Source organism: Oncorhynchus masou, unplaced genomic scaffold, assembly GCF_036934945.1.
Source record: "Oncorhynchus masou masou isolate Uvic2021 unplaced genomic scaffold, UVic_Omas_1.1 unplaced_scaffold_3858, whole genome shotgun sequence".
NCBI lineage: Eukaryota > Metazoa > Chordata > Actinopteri > Salmoniformes > Salmonidae > Oncorhynchus > Oncorhynchus masou.
This window is the reverse complement of record NW_027010260.1, coordinates 17,799-33,867: the sequence shown is the minus strand read 5'-3', so window position 1 is coordinate 33,867 and position 16,069 is coordinate 17,799. Positions and strand designations below refer to the sequence as shown.

General features: G+C 45.8%; 1 pseudogene; it reads left to right on the top strand.

Moving 5' to 3' along the window:
* Positions 1 to 176: 176 nt before the first annotated feature.
* The window catches only part of LOC135534714 (SH3 domain and tetratricopeptide repeat-containing protein 2-like), a 33,055-nt pseudogene continuing 17,162 nt past the window's right edge, over positions 177 to 16,069 (top strand).

Here is a 16,069-nt window from a genome sequence, read left to right as displayed (position 1 = left end):
ATACATCCTATGCTGTATGTACACCTTATAACATGACACAGTGACATACTCAGTCACCCTATAAGCTATCAACCTCTATCCTTCATTTTCACACTTGTGTTTCCTCTCGTCTTATATTTTGTAGGGAAATATGGCAGCCATTTTGTCCCAAGCTGATGTGTTTCCTGTTTGTGTAGGTGGTTTCTGAGGAAGTACTCTGACTGTGCCGGATGCTCCCCTTCAGAGAGAGGACAATTTGATCACCCTATAGGTGAGGCCCTTACCCTAAACCTAACCCTTCAGAGAGAGGACAATTTGATCACCCTATAGGTGAGGCCCTTACCCTAAACCTAACCCTTCAGAGAGAGGACAATTTGACCAACCTATAGGTGAGGCCCTTACCCTTACCCTAAACCTAACCCTAAACCTAACCCTTCAGAGAGAGGACAATTTGATCACCCTATAGGTGAGGCCCTTACCCTAAACCTAACCCTTCAGAGAGAGGACAATTTGATCACCCTATAGGTGAGGCCCTTACCCTAAACCTAACCCTTCAGAGAGAGGACAATTTGACCAACCTATAGGTGAGGCCCTTACCCTAAACCTAACCCTAAACCTAACACTTCAGAGAGAGGACAATTTGACCACCCTATAGGTGAGGCCCTTACCCTAAACCTAACCCTAAACCTAACCCTTCAGAGAGAGGACAATTTGACCACCCTATAGGTGTGGCCCTTACCCTAAACCTAAACCTAAACCTAACCCTAACCCTAACCCTAAACCTAGTCCTAAACCTAACCCTAAATCTAACCCTAAACCTAACCTTAAACCTAACCCTTCAGAGAGAGGACATTTTGACCACCCTGTAGGTGAGGCCCTTACCCTAAACCTAACCCCTCAGAGAGATGACAGTTTGATCACCCTATAGGTGAGGCCCTTACCCTAAACCTAACCCTTCAGAGAGAGGACAGTTTCATCACCCTATAGGTGAGGCCCTTACCCTAAACCTAACCATTCAGAGAGAGGACAGTTTCATCACCCTATAGGTGAGGCCCTTACCCTAAACCTAACCCTTCAGAGAGAGGACAATTTGATCACCCTATAGGTGAGGCCCTTACCCTAAACCTAACCCTTCAGAGAGAGGACAATTTGACCAACCTATAGGTGAGGCCCTTACCCTAAACCTAACCCTAAACCTAACACTTCAGAGAGAGGACAATTTGACCACCCTATAGGTGAGGCCCTTTACCCTAAACCCTAACCCCTAAACCTAACCCTTCAGAGAGGACAATTTGACCACCCTATAGGTGTGGCCCTTACCCTAAACCTAAACCTAAACCTAACCCTAACCCTAACCCTAAACCTAGTCCTAAACCTAACCCTAAATCTAACCCTAAACCTAACCTTAAACCTAACCCTTCAGAGAGAGGACATTTTGACCACCCTGTAGGTGAGGCCCTTACCCTAAACCTAACCCCTCAGAGAGATGACAGTTTGATCACCCTATAGGTGAGGCCCTTACCCTAAACCTAACCCCTCAGAGAGATGACAGTTTCATCACCCTATAGGTGAGGCCCTTACCCTAAACCTAACCCTTCAGAGAGAGGACAGTTTCATCACCCTATAGGTGAGGCCCTTACCCTAAACCTAACCATTCAGAGAGAGGACAGTTTCATCACCCTATAGGTGAGGCCCTTACCCTAAACCTAACCCTTCGGAGAGATGCCAGTTTGACAACCCTGTAGGTGAGACCCTTACCCTAAACCTAACCCCTCAGAGAGATGACAGTTTCATCACCCTGTAGGTGAGACCCTTACCCTAAACCTAACCCTTCAGAGAGATGACAGTTTCATCACCCTATAGGTGAGACCCTACTCCTAAACCTAACCCTTCAGAGAGATGACAGTTTCATCACCCTATAGGTGAGGCCCTTACCCTAAACCTAACCCTTCAGAGAGGACAGTTCATCACCCTATAGGTGAGGCCCTTACCCTAAACCTAACCCTTCAGAGAGATGACAGTTTCATCACCCTATAGGTGAGGCCCTTACCCTAACCCTTCAGAGAGAGGACAGTTTCATCACCCTATAGGTGAGGCCCTTACCCTAAACCTAACCCTTCAGAGTGAGGACAGTTTCATCACCCTATAGGTGAGGCCCTTACCCTAAACCTAACCCTTCAGAGAGATGACAGTTTCATCACCCTATAGGTGAGGCCCTTACCCTAAACCTAACCCTTCAGAGAGAGGACAGTTTCATCACCCTATAGGTGAGACCCTTACCCTAAACCTAACCCCTCAGAGAGATGACAGTTTCATCACCCTGTAGGTGAGACCCTTACCCTAAACCTAACCCCTCAGAGAGATGACAGTTTCATCACCCTGTAGGTGAGACCCTTACCCTAAACCTAACCCTTCAGAGAGATGACAGTTTCATCACCCTATAGGTGAGACCCTTACCCTAAACCTAACCCTTCAGAGAGATGACAGTTTCATCACCCTATAGGTGAGGCCCTTACCCTAAACCTAACCCTTCAGAGAGAGGACAGTTTCATCACCCTATAGGTGAGGCCCTTACCCTAAACCTAACCCTTCAGAGAGATGACAGTTTCATCACCCTATAGGTGAGGCCCTTACCCTAACCCTTCAGAGAGAGGACAGTTTCATCACCCTATAGGTGAGGCCCTTACCCTAAACCTAACCCTTCAGAGTGAGGACAGTTTCATCACCCTATAGGTGAGGCCCTTACCCTAAACCTAACCCTTCAGAGAGATGACAGTTTCATCACCCTATAGGTGAGGCCCTTACCCTAAACCTAACCCTTCAGAGAGAGGACAGTTTCATCACCCTATAGGTGAGGCCCTTACCCTAAACCTAACCCTTCAGAGAGATGACAGTTTCATCACCCTGTAGGTGAGGCCCTTACCCTAAACCTAACCCTTCAGAGAGATGACAGTTTCATCACCCTATAGGTGAGGGCAGGAACCGACAGGGTTCTACAGCACACTACACTCATGCCATGGCCAGTGTTCATTACACATACTAGGTATTTCCTCCAACCCCCTCTCCTCTCCCCTCCCCTTGCAGTAAGCGGATCCTGTGAGGCTGTAGTGGACCACAACCCAGTAGGTTGTGATGAGCTCCAGCTGAGTCGAGGTGACGTGATTGAGACCGGTTGCTACTCCGAGGTCTGGACATGTTCATAGGAACACACTGCTCTACAGGAAACACCGCTTCGTACACAAGGCTCACGTCAAGCCACTCAACGCTAAACCCCGTAAGAGCAAGACATTTCAATGTAAAATGTTTAGTCATTCAGCAGACACTCTTATCCAGAGCGACTTGAAGTGAGTGCATTCATCTGAAGATAGCTAGGTGGGACAACCACATATCACAGGCATATTAAATACACTTTTCCTCAATAAAGTGGCTGTCAGCAAAGTCAGAGCTAGAAGTGGGGGGGGTCGGGGTGAGGAGGGGGATTATTTAAGATACTCATTGAGGAGGCAGAGATGCAGGGGGTTTTGTAAGTTGGGCAGGGAATGTTGTCCTAACTTCAGGGGGAAGCTGGTTCCACCACTACGGCGCCAGGCCAGAGAAGAGCTTGGACTGGGCTGAACGGGACCTGCCCTCCCATAGGGGTAGGAGGGCCAAGAGACCAGATGTGGCAGAGCGGAGAGCTCGGGATGGGGTGTAGGGTTTGAGCATAGGGAGGGGCAGTTCCTCTTGCTGGTCTGTAGGTAAGCACCATGATCTTGTAGTGGATGTGAGCTTCGACTGGAAACCAGTGCAGTGTGTGGAGGAGCGGGGTGACATGAGAGAACCAGGCGGGCTGCAGCGTTCTGGATAGGTTGCAGGGGTTTGATGGCATAAAAGCATTACAATACCAAACCACTGTGAGGGCTAAACATAACAGCATTACAATACCAAACCACTGTGAGGGCTATACATAACAGCATTAAAATACCAAACCACTGTGAGGGCTATACATAACAGCATTACAATACCAAACCACTGTGAGGGCTATAGACAACAGTATCACAATACCAAACCACTGTGAGGGCTATAGGTTAGATTACTCTTTGGTTATTACTGCAATGTCGGAACTAGAAGCACAAGCATTTCGCTACACTAACATTAACATCTGCTAACCATGTGTATGTGACAAATACATTTGATTCGATTTGATTTGACAACAGTATTACAATACCAAACCACTGTGAGGGCTATAGACAACAGTATCACAATACCAAACCACTGTAGAGATATAGACAGCAGTATCACAATACCAAACCACTGTGAGGGCTATAGACAACAGTATCACAATACCAAACCACTGTGAGGGCTATAGACAACAGTATCACAATACCAAACCACTGTGAGGGCTATAGACAACAGTATCACAATACCAAACCACTGTGAGGGCTATAGACAACAGTATCACAATACCAAACCAATGTGAGAGACTGCTCCATGACAGTATTACAATACCAAACCACTTGAGGGCTATAGACAACAGTATCACAATACCAAACCACTGTAGGGGGCGATAGACAACAGTATCACAATACCAAACCACTGTGAGGGCTATAGACAACAGTATCACAATACCAAACCACTGTGAGGGCTATAGACAACAGTATCACAATATAAACCACTGTGAGGCTATAAACAACAGTATCACAATACCAAACCACAGTGAGGGCTATAGACAGTATCACAATACCAAACCACTGTGAGGGCTATAGACAACAGTATCACAATACCAAACCAATGTGAGGGCTATACGATGACAGTATTCACAATACCAAACCACTGTGAGGGCTATAGACAACAGTATCACAATACCAAACCACTGTGAGGGCTATAGACAACAGTATCACAATACCAAACCACTGTGAGGGCTATAGACAACAGTATCACAATACCAAACCACTGTGAGGGCTATAGACAACAGTATTACAATACCAAACCACTGTGAGGGCTATAGACAACAGTATCACAATACCAAACCACTGTGAGGGCTATACATGACAGTATTACAATACCAAACCACTGTGAGGGCTATAGACAACAGTATCACAATACCAAACCACTGTGAGGGCTATAGACAACAGTATCACAATACCAAACCACTGTGAGGGCTATAGGTTAGATTACTCGTTGGTTATTACTGCAATGTCGGAACTAGAAGCACAAGCATTTCGCTACACTCGCATTAACATCTGCTAACCATGTGTATGTGACAAATACATTTGATTCGATTTGATTTGACAACAGTATTACAATACCAAACCACTGTGAGGGCTATAGACAACAGTATCACAATACCAAACCACTGTGAGGGCTATACATGACAGTATTACAATACCAAACCACTGTGAGGGCTATAGACAACAGTATCACAATACCAAACCACTGTGAGGGCTATACATGACAGTATTACAATACCAAACCACTGTGAGGGCTATAGACAACAGTATTACAATACCAAACCACTGTGAGGGCTATAGACAACAGTATCACAATACCAAACCACTGTGAGGGCTATAGACAACAGTATTACAATACCAAACCACTGTGAGGGCTATAGACAACAGTATCACAATACCAAACCACTGTGAGGGCTATAGACAACAGTATCACAATACCAAACCACTGTGAGGGCTATAGACAACAGTATCACAATACCAAACCACTGTGAGGGCTATAGACAACAGTATCACAATACCAAACCACTGTGAGGGCTATAGACAACAGTATCACAATACCAAACCACTGTGAGGGCTATACATGACAGTATTACAATACCAAACCACTGTGAGGGCTATACATGACAGTATTACAATACCAAACCACTGTGAGGGCTATAGACAACAGTATCACAATACCAAACCACTGTGAGGGCTATAGACAACAGTATCACAATACCAAACCACTGTGAGGGCTATAGGTTAGATTACTCGTTGGTTATTACTGCAATGTCGGAACTAGAAGCACAAGCATTTCGCTACACTCGCATTAACATCTGCTAACCATGTGTATGTGACAAATACATTTGATTCGATTTGATTTGACAACAGTATTACAATACCAAACCACTGTGAGGGCTATAGACAACAGTATCACAATACCAAACCACTGTGAGGGCTATAGACAACAGTATCACAATACCAAACCACTGTGAGGGCTATACATGACAGTATTACAATACCAAACCACTGTGAGGGCTATAGGTTAGATTACTCGTTGGTTATTACTGCAATGTCGGAACTAGAAGCACAAGCATTTCGCTACACTCGCATTAACATCTGCTAACCATGTGTATGTGACAAATACATTTGATTCGATTTGATTTGACAACAGTATTACAATACCAAACCACTGTGAGGGCTATACATGACAGTATTACAATACCAAACCACTGTGAGGGCTATAGACAACAGTATCACAATACCAAATCACTGTGAGGGCTATAGACAACATTATCACAATACCAAACCACTGTGAGGGCTATAGACAACAGTATCACAATACCAAACCACTGTGAGGGCTATAGACAACAGTATCACAATACCAAACCACTGTGAGGGCTATAGACAACAGTATCACAATACCAAACCACTGTGAGGGCTATAGACAACAGTATCACAATACCAAACCACTGTGAGGGCTATAGGTTAGATTACTCGTTGGTTATTACTGCAATGTCGGAACTAGAAGCACAAGCATTTCGCTACACTCGCATTAACATCTGCTAACCATGTGTATGTGACAAATACATTTGATTCGATTTGATTTGACAACAGTATCACAATACCAAACCACTGTGAGGGCTATAGACAACAGTATCACAATACCAAACCACTGTGAGGGCTATACATGACAGTATTACAATACCAAACCACTGTGAGGGCTATAGACAACAGTATTACAATACCAAACCACTGTGAGGGCTATAGACAACAGTATCACAATACCAAACCACTGTAGAGGGCTATAGACAACAGTATTACAATACCAAACCACTGTGAGGGCTATAGACAACAGTATCACAATACCAAACCACTGTGAGGGCTATAGACAACAGTATCACAATACCAAACCACTGTGAGGGCTATAGACAACAGTATCACAATACCAAACCACTGTGAGGGCTATAGGTTAGATTACTCGTTGGTTATTACTGCAATGTCGGAACTAGAAGCACAAGCATTTCGCTACACTCGCATTAACATCTGCTAACCATGTGTATGTGACAAATACATTTGATTCGATTTGATTTGACAACAGTATTACAATACCAAACCACTGTGAGGGCTATAGACAACAGTATCACAATACCAAACCACTGTGAGGGCTATAGACAACAGTATCACAATACCAAACCACTGTGAGGGCTATAGACAACAGTATCACAATACCAAACCACTGTGAGGGCTATAGACAACAGTATCACAATACCAAACCACTGTGAGGGCTATACATGACAGTATTACAATACCAAACCACTGTGAGGGCTATAGACAACAGTATTACAATACCAAACCACTGTGAGGGCTATAGACAACAGTATCACAATACCAAACCACTGTGAGGGCTATACATGACAGTATTACAATACCAAACCACTGTGAGGGCTATAGACAACAGTATCACAATACCAAACCACTGTGAGGGCTATAGACAACAGTATCACAATACCAAACCACTGTGAGGGCTATAGGTTAGATTACTCGTTGGTTATTACTGCAATGTCGGAACTAGAAGCACAAGCATTTCGCTACACTCGCATTAACATCTGCTAACCATGTGTATGTGACAAATACATTTGATTCGATTTGATTTGACAACAGTATTACAATACCAAACCACTGTGAGGGCTATAGACAACAGTATCACAATACCAAACCACTGTGAGGGCTATAGACAACAGTATCACAATACCAAACCACTGTGAGGGCTATAGACAACAGTATTACAATACCAAACCACTGTGAGGGCTATAGACAACAGTATTACAATACCAAACCACTGTGAGGGCTATACACAACAGTATCACAATACCAAACCACTGTGAGGGCTATAGACAACAGTATCACAATACCAAACCACTGTGAGGGCTATAGACAACAGTATTACAATACCAAACCACTGTGAGGGCTATAGACAACAGTATCACAATACCAAACCACTGTGAGGGCTATAGACAACAGTATCACAATACCAAACCACTGTGAGGGCTATACATGACAGTATTACAATACCAAACCACTGTGAGGGCTATAGACAACAGTATCACAATACCAAACCAATGTGAGGGCTATACATGACAGTATTACAATACCAAACCACTGTGAGGGCTATAGACAACAGTATCACAATACCAAACCACTGTGAGGGCTATAGACAACAGTATCACAATACCAAACCACTGTGAGGGCTATAGACAACAGTATTACAATGCCAAACCACTGTAGGGACTATAGACAACAGTATCACAATACCAAACCACTGTGAGGGCTATACATGACAGTATTACAATACCAAACCACTGTGAGGGCTATAGGTTAGATTACTCGTTGGTTATTACTGCAATGTCGGAACTAGAAGCACAAGCATTTCGCTACACTCGCATTAACATCTGCTAACCATGTGTATGTGACAAATACATTTGATTCGATTTGATTTGACAACAGTATTACAATACCAAACCACTGTGAGGGCTATAGACAACAGTATCACAATACCAAACCACTGTGAGGGCTATAGACAACAGTATCACAATACCAAACCACTGTGAGGGCTATAGACAACAGTATTACAATACCAAACCACTGTGAGGGCTATAGACAACAGTATCACAATACCAAACCACTGTGAGGGCTATAGACAACAGTATCACAATACCAAACCACTGTGAGGGCTATAGACAACAGTATCACAATACCAAACCACTGTGAGGGCTATAGACAACAGTATCACAATACCAAACCACTGTGAGGGCTATACATGACAGTATTACAATACCAAACCACTGTGAGGGCTATAGACAACAGTATTACAATACCAAACCACTGTGAGGGCTATAGACAACAGTATCACAATACCAAACCACTGTGAGGGCTATACATGACAGTATTACAATACCAAACCACTGTGAGGGCTATAGACAACAGTATCACAATACCAAACCACTGTGAGGGCTATAGACAACAGTATCACAATACCAAACCACTGTGAGGGCTATAGGTTAGATTACTCGTTGGTTATTACTGCAATGTCGGAACTAGAAGCACAAGCATTTCGCTACACTCGCATTAACATCTGCTAACCATGTGTATGTGACAAATACATTTGATTCGATTTGATTTGACAACAGTATTACAATACCAAACCACTGTGAGGGCTATAGACAACAGTATCACAATACCAAACCACTGTGAGGGCTATAGACAACAGTATCACAATACCAAACCACTGTGAGGGCTATACATGACAGTATTACAATACCAAACCACTGTGAGGGCTATAGACAACAGTATTACAATACCAAACCACTGTGAGGGCTATAGACAACAGTATCACAATACCAAACCACTGTGAGGGCTATAGACAACAGTATCACAATACCAAACCACTGTGAGGGCTATAGACAACAGTATCACAATACCAAACCACTGTGAGGGCTATAGACAACAGTATCACAATACCAAACCACTGTGAGGGCTATAGACAACAGTATTACAATACCAAACCACTGTGAGGGCTATAGACAACAGTATCACAATACCAAACCACTGTGAGGGCTATAGACAACAGTATCACAATACCAAACCACTGTGAGGGCTATACATGACAGTATTACAATACCAAACCACTGTGAGGGCTATACATGACAGTATTACAATACCAAACCACTGTGAGGGCTATAGACAACAGTATCACAATACCAAACCACTGTGAATAATATTATGAATTTATAATAGTTTTGCTGAGAACAGTTATTTTTAACACAAATACTTTTCTTTTTCCACAATTATGTGTTCCCAACTTATTTGTGAACAATCTAATTTTCAAAATATCTATTTTCTTTCAAAACATGTATTTATTCACCCCTCAACTGTTCTCAGTCTTATAGGAACAGTTAGGACAGTGGACAATGTGTCATGTTCACATTTACCTGGTCTATCTGTTTATCTGTTGTTAATAGTAGAGGCTTCAGGTGGAGGGGTGGGGGATGGGGGGATGGAGGAGTAGAGTGATGGAGGTGTGGGGGATGGAGGAGTAGAGAGATGGAGGGGTGAGGTGATGGGGGGATGGAGGAGTAGAGCAATGGAGGGGTGGGGGGATGGGGGATGGAGGAGTAGAGAGATGGAGGGGTGGGGGGATGGGGATGGAGGAGTAGAGCAATGGAGGTGTGGGGGGATGGGGGGATGGAGGAGTAGAGAGATGGAGGGGTGGGGTGATGGGGGGATGGAGGAGTAGAGCGATGGAGGGGTGGGGGGATGGGGGGATGGAGGAGTAGAGAGATGGAGGGGTGGGGGGATGGGGGTGGAGGAGTAGAGAGATGGAGAGATGGAGGGGTGGTGGGATGGAGGTGGAGGAGTAGAGAGATGGAGGGGTGGGGGGATGGAGGAGTAGAGAGATGGAGGTGTGGGGGGATGGGGGGATGGAGGAGTAGAGAGATGGAGGGGTGGGGAGATGGATGAGTAGAGGAAATGGAGGGGTGGGGGATGGGGGGTGGAGGAGTAGAGAGATGGAGGGGTGGGGGGTGGAGGAGTAGAGAGATGGAGGGGTGGGGGGATGGGGGGATGGAGGAGTAGAGAGATGGAGGAGTGGGGGGATGGGGGGATGGAGGAGTAGAGAGATGGAGGGGTGGGGGGATGGAGGAGTAGAGAGATGGAGGGGTGGGGGTGGAGGAGTAGAGAGATGGAGGGGTAGGGGGATGGAGGAGTAGAGAGATGGAGGGGTGGGGAATGGGGGGATGGGGGATGGAGGAGTAGAGAGATGGAGCGGTGGGGGGATGGGGGATGGAGGAGTAGAGAGATGGAGGGGTGGGTGGGGGGATGGGGGATGGAGGAGTAGAGAGATGGAGGGGTGGGGGGATGGGGGGATGGAGGAGTAGAGAGATGGAGGGGTGGGGGTATGGAGAAGTAGAGAGATGAAGAGGGCAGGGATGGAAGGATAAATGGTTGCAGAGGGGTGTAGGGGTAAAGGGAGGGAGGTGTAGAGAGATGGAGGGGTGGGGTGGGGGGATGGAAAGATGGAGGTATGGAGGGTTGGGTGGAGGGATAGAGAGATGGAAGGGGGAGGGATGGAGGGTTGGGTGGAGGGATAGAGAGATGGAAGGGGGGAGGGATGGAGGGTTGGGTGGAGGGATAGAGAGATGGAAGGGGGGAGGGATGGAGGGTTGGGTGGAGGGATAGAGAGATGGAAGGGGGGAGGGATGGATGGGTGGTTGAGAGCCGTCATGTGGGTGATAATGCTTTCTTTGTCTCTCTCCACTCCCTCTCTCTGCCCTCTCACTCTCGCTCTCTCTCCCTCCTTGTCAGAGACAGACAACTGGTGTTTCTGAGTGAGGAGGAACGTGCGTCAATGGCCCAGATTAACCCCTGCAGTAGTGAACCCAGAGACAGCGGCCTCCTAGAGAGACTCTTCTCCTCTGACATCAGTACTGTCTACAGACTAGGTAGGAGAGGATCCCTCAGTCTATACAGTATAGGGAATTACTGAGTGCTGTCAGACTATTGTAGGTAGGGAACCACTGTGTTATACTGAGTACTGTCAGACTATTGTAGGTAGGGAACCACTGTGTTATACTGAGTACTGTCAGACTATTGTAGGTAGGGAACCACTGTGTTATACTGAGTACTGTCAGACTATTGTAGGTAGGGAACCACTGTGTTATACTGAGTACTGTCAGACTATTGTAGGTAGGGAACCACTGTGTTATACTGAGTACTGTCAGACTATTGTAGGTAGGGAACCACTGTGTTATACTGAGTACTGTCAGACTATTGTAGGTAGGGAACCACTGTGTTATACTGAGTACTGTCAGACTATTGTAGGTAGGGAACCACTGTGTTATACTGAGTACTGTCAGACTATTGTAGGTAGGGAACCACTGTGTTATACTGAGTACTGTCAGACTATTGTAGGTGAGGGAACCACTGTGTTATACTGAGTACTGTCAGACTATTGTAGGTAGGGAACCACTGTGTTATACTGAGTACTGTCAGACTATTGTAGGTAGGGAACCACTGTGTTATACTGAGTACTGTCAGACTATTGTAGGTAGGGAACCACTGTGTTATACTGAGTACTGTCAGACTATTGTAGGTAGGGAACCACTGTGTTATACTGAGTACTGTCAGACTATTGTAGGTAGGGAACCACTGTGTTATACTGAGTACTGTCAGACTATTGTAGGTAGGGAACCACTGTGTTATACTGAGTACTGTCAGACTATTGTAGGTAGGGAACCACTGTGTTATACTGAGTACTGTCAGACTATTGTAGGTAGGGAACCACTGTGTTATACTGAGTACTGTCAGACTATTGTAGGTAGGGAACCACTGTGTTATACTGAGTACTGTCAGACTATTGTAGGTAGGGAACCACTGTGTTATACTGAGTACTGTCAGACTATTGTAGGTAGGGAACCACTGTGTTATACTGAGTGCTGCTTGACTGTATTTAAAGACCTGTACTGTATGCTTTATCAATAGGTAAGTTATGCTAAAACAGCTGCAGTACAGAGGACCATAGGCCTACAGCCCCATTTCATTTCAATAATTTAGCTTCTCAAAGACGCCCTCTGGTGGTCAAACTAGCATTAACGAGCATAAATGGCAACAATGGCTGACAGTTAAGTAATGTGCCGTAGAATTCTGCGTGAGCCCGCAGTCTGTGCTGCATTACCAAGCAACTTTTAAAAGGAAGAACCTACTGTATGTGAAACACCAGTGAAATATATATTTCTTCCTGCAGATAGACTGGATCAGTCTGACTTTACATACATCGAAACCAACCAAAACAAGGTTAGTAATACGTTATCTATTAACAAGGTAATATGATATTTATGAAAGTTAATACATTGTTCATCAGATTGTTTAATACAACCTCAGCTGAATGGTAGAAGATTGTTTAGAGGTCGATATATCCTTCTGTCTCAGTCAAAGCCAAGAACATTTTCTCCCTGACAGCTGTAGATAAGTAGGCCAGAACACTAAAAGGGGAACTCTATACATAGTCAAACTCTTTACTTTTTCTTCTCTAATGTTTCACTTTTTGCTTACCTTTCATTTCCCTGGACCATGCAGACTCCTCCGAGTGGTCGGGTAGACTGTTGGAGTGTTAATCCGACTGGATAAATTAAAAAAAACATATAAAACCAATGTTGCGCCCATGACAAGGAGATAATATTTTATTAATTTGTTGAACAGGCACATATTGCAGCACCAAGCTGAACTGCTAGGAGAGTCAAGGAAGTTTCATAGCTACATTTCTAATGTACAGTATGGATTTTCATATACAGTGTACCGGAAACCTTTACATTCAGTGTTCATATGTTTTCTCTCTCAGAGCATAAGCCCGCCAGCGCCCGGCAGTCCATCATCTCAGAGAAGAGGCGAGCTACACCCCCCTACCACTCCTCCCCCCGCCCCTCTCTCTCACTCATCGCCCCGCCCCCTCCTTCTACGCCTCCCAGAATGCTTTGGGGCGTGGCGGTGACAGGGAGTTGCTGTCCTTCAGTCTGGACGACACCTTCAGAGAGATGAATGAGTTCCAGGAAGACCCACCCCTTTTCATGGAGGAGGGGAGCTGGGAGGGTGGAGTCAGAGTTCTGTGACCCAACCCTGACTCTGCTCAACATGCATCACTTCCAGGTGAGAGGTCAAAGAACCACTGTTTTGAAATTGAAGAGATTTAGGGGGTTTGTGTCTGGTTTGTATAGTTGTGTTTGTATTTTAATTCACTGTTGATTGTCAATAAAGTAATCTATTATATTAATTTTTCCATCCCTCTCCCTCTCTCTCCTCTCCTCTCCCTCTCCCTCTCCTCTCCTCTCCTCTCCTCTCTCCTCTCCTCTCCCTCTCCTCCCTCCTCTCCCTCTCCTCCTCTCCTCTCTTCTCTTCTCCTCTCCTCTCCCTCTCTCTCCTCTCCTCTCCTCTCCTCTCCCTCTCTTCTCTTCTCTTCTCTTCTCCTCTCCTCTCCTCTCCCTCTCCTCTCCTCTCCTCTCCTCTCCTCTCCTCTCCTCTTCTTTCTCTTCTCTTCTCTTCTCTTCTCTTCTCTTCTCTTCTCTTCTCTTCTCTTCTCTTCTCTTCTCTTCTCTTCTCCTCTCCTCTCCTCTCCTCCAGGAGGACTTCCTGCCCCTGTATGACCTAAACCACTCCTTCCTGTGGCTGACGTTCTCAGGACAGAGTGAGGAGGGAGTTACTGGGCCACCTGGAGATTGTCAGGGAGGGGGCTAAGAGAGCGGGCATGGCCTGGGCACCCGACGGGCATGCTTCCTACTGGGGAGGCTCTGCGCCAAGAAGCTCAAGTACTCCCAGGTAGGGCCCAGAAGGGGGAGGAACACTAGAGTATGTACACATGCACACACACATTTATGCATACACACAAACACACATGCATAATATGTTAATTTAAAAGAGCACATAAGAGCACTAAATGTTAATTTAAGAGCACATATGAGTGTGCTCTTAAATTAACTTAAATGTTAATCTCCCATCCCTCTCTCCCAGGCCCGTGTGTATTGCGAGGAAGCCTTAGGCGTCTCTGTTGACGGTTTCTCTGACCTCCCTCTCCTCATCGCCCTCTACACCAACCTCACAGCCATCTACCTCAAACAGAAGATGGCCGACAAGCTGCCCCCGACCCTGGAGAAGGCCAGTGCTCTGCTCCTCTGTCTCCCCAGACACCCTTCACCTCCCTGGATGAGTTTGAGCTGCTGATGCTGGTGCTGCGGAGATCTGTGGTGGAAGGGGACAAACACCTGGAGGCACGGGTCTGTTACCTCACCGCCAGCCTCTTCCTTCTCCTTAGGTTGGTGTTGTCAAAGCTCCCAAATGGCATCCAATTCCCTATATAGTGCAATTCTTTTGACCAGGTCAAAAAGGTGCCATGAAGCGCCATGTTGGACACACTCTATGTCCTTTGTTTCGATATATCTGTGAAAAGTTTGTTATAAATCAAATATCTAGTTATTATTTTGACGATTATTAATACAGAAAGATAGATGGCGCCCTGCCCTTCGTGGAGCGCCTCCCAGTTCCTCACTGTTACCCTGTCTGCTGAGGAGGGGCGCCCCATCGCCCCCTGGACCTCAACTGGCTCCTGTCCCGGCTCTACCACCGTAAATACATGCCCTACCTGGCCCTGGCAGCCCTCCCAGCCTGGACTCTGGACAGGAGCACTCACTACAGGACGCCTTCCACAGGATAGAACTGTTCAGCAGGAACTCGGTAGGCTACGGAGTTGTTTGTTAGGTCATCACATTCTAATATTCCAAAAACAAATGACATGTTGATACAAAGTATACAACAGACACATTGGAAATATCCGACACACAAACCAAAAAAATTCTAAATAACATATCGTTCTTTAAATGTTTTACATGTACATTTTCCATAGGTGCGTCTGAATCCGCGATGGAAAGAGGGGACGTCTCTTCTCCCCGCCCAGACCGTGGTGTATCTTCAGCAGGCTCTGGCCATTGCGGAGCGGGAGAGGACCTTAAGACCCAGAGACCTGTGTCTGGGTTTGGCCTGTGTGTACCAGCAACACGGCGCACTGGTGAAGCCCTGCCCTGTGCCCAGCAGGCTGTACAGACCGACGGAGGTATCAACGAGGAAAGAGGGGTTCGAGGCTTCAGTACTGCTGGGATGGTTGTTAGTCCTGGCCAGGAGAGCCTGAGAGGGCACAGCACACCTTGCAGCCACTACTGCAGTCTCTACAGGTAACTACAGTCAGTCTCTACGGGTAACTACAGTCAGTCTCTACAGGTAACTACAGTCTCTACGGGTAACTACAGTCTGTCTCTACGGGTAACTACAGTTAGTCTCTACGGGTAACTACAGTCAGTCTC